Genomic DNA, 2,266 nt, shown 5'->3' on the forward strand with positions numbered 1-2,266 from the left:
GGTGCATTTCCTTTCATTTCCATATATTGGTGAGTGCACCATTCAGGTAACCGGGCCCTCCCTATGGAGTGTGTGGCTGTAAGTACGGATCCTAAGTCCACGTTTCACATAATTCCGTTTTCCACTCTTGCATGTTTTCTCGGTTTTGAGTCATGTTTCTCTATGGTGTGAATTATGTCTTTACTTTATTGTTTTCCTTTATATTAAACCTAATTCATAAAAAAGTAAAAAAAGTTTAAAGCTATAAAAATAGTAATCTAGCAAGTCTCGGGAATCGACTTTAAAAGACCCCGTTTTTAAAACAAATTTTTACAAACTGTTTTCAAAAATTTGTTTGGGGAGATGGGGTGTTTGGTTTTTCCATTCTTGATCACTCAAATTCCTATTCTTACCCCACCTCGCTCCCTTGAAGAGTAGCTAGATTTCTACTTGTTTGTTGTTTTGATGTTGTCTTTTATTATTTTTAGTAGATAGGATGTTACGTTGTTAAATTCCGTAGTTAATTTTGACTTTTGTAGTGAAATGTTGTTTGAATGACAATATGAATATAATGTCGTTATTTTCATTGTCGTGATTAGTTAATGTTGATCCCACCTTCCCAAACTGTTTGGGGGTGGTGTTATCTATTCGGCATGATTTTATATAAACTTCATTCATCCTACACTCACAACCCACACTACACCTAACTTCCATCACTCACCTTTCCTCCCCGTTTAGTCTCATTTTTCAATTTTCAGCAACTCTCGAAGCGCTTTTCGCTTCTGAGGCGCTTTCGGCGCTCTGTATATTTTTGTTCTGAATTTTGCTTTCGGGCTTCGCGCGCCCAAAGGCGACCATACTCATCTATGGACCTAGAAGCGGCGCTAGCGAAATTTGTGACCACCCTCATCATCATCGGACTTAGAAGCGCCCGGCGCTACAAAGTTAATGCGCGACCAGCGCTAAAACACTGGAATTCTAAAATTTCAGAGGCGGCTAGCGCCCTATCTGGCCAGCGCCAGCTGACTTCCGTGGACGAGAAAAATTCCGTTTTTCTGGTGGGTAGTTTCGGATCATTCATAGCTATTCAGGCGTAATTTTGAGATGACATCTCCTATAATAATACGAGAACAGTCTTTCAAAGATTTGTTCCAAAGCACTACTTATGGTGCTTGGTTTTGTGAGTGATCACACCGTAGGCTAGGAACCGCTTATGGGTCTTGCTAGCAATTGTTCTTGGACTTGCCATGCCCATTTGAAATACAAGACCCATGATGCTATTGGGTAGATAATATGCATGTCCGGGGAGTGGAGGTAAGTTTTAGTTTACGTTAGTGTATGCTTATGTCCCAAAAGCAATTTCATTACATTAACCCCATAATGGGTGGAACTCTTATAGAGTTCGTCAATTTTATTTCCTATATTAGATGCGTTCTAACCTTGTTTTGCGGATGTTTATGAATTTCCGCGGCGTTTCCATGGTATTTTTCTACCCTCTTTATTTAAATGCTTTGAGGACAAAGCATGCTTCTTGTTTGGGGGGCATAGAAACCGCGTGTAATTAAGACATCTGCTAGGATATAAATATATATAATATGCATTTGTTTTCTAGTTATAAATTTCAAAAATTTAAAAATATAAATAAATAAGTTATGCTATACACTTAGGAATATTGGTATTGTTCTTTCTCCATGTTTTTAACAATCTAGAAGTCTCACATAGTCATTTGCATCGAAATAATTGTTAGAAACTTAGGTTAATCGTAGGTAATAATCTTTGCATCTATCTATAAATATATTACATGAGTATCTATGATTGTTAGCGATGAAGTTTAAAATCTAGGCTAGAGTACTTATTCTACAAATCCTGTGAGAATATAGCCTAAAAGCCTTATATGAAGCCGAAACATTTGAGAAATGACACAAAGGGAGAAGTAAAATCGGATAGAAAATCACACGTCCACTTGCTTGATCACTAAACCATATCCTAAGTGAGAATTTAGGCCGCTCTTTGGATCGATATAGCCGAAAATTCAAACCTATGAATTATTTTCCGCTAGTCACCACTCGAGCCTTTTCTTTAGCCTTCCATACACCACAATTCCTTTACCACTGTTACAAAAACAAAAACAAAATAAAAAAAAAAAATAAATCAACCTACCCATTTAGAATAAGTCCGAGGAATAGAATGAGTGAAGAAAGAAGAAGAAAAAACACATTAAAAAACAAAATTGTTACTTGCTTGGAAAATAAAGAAAAGAAGTTTCCATCCAAAGAAAAGAAAATAG

The sequence above is a fragment of the Coptis chinensis genome, chromosome 2 (assembly GCF_015680905.1).
Source record: "Coptis chinensis isolate HL-2020 chromosome 2, ASM1568090v1, whole genome shotgun sequence".
Classification (NCBI taxonomy): domain Eukaryota; kingdom Viridiplantae; phylum Streptophyta; class Magnoliopsida; order Ranunculales; family Ranunculaceae; genus Coptis; species Coptis chinensis.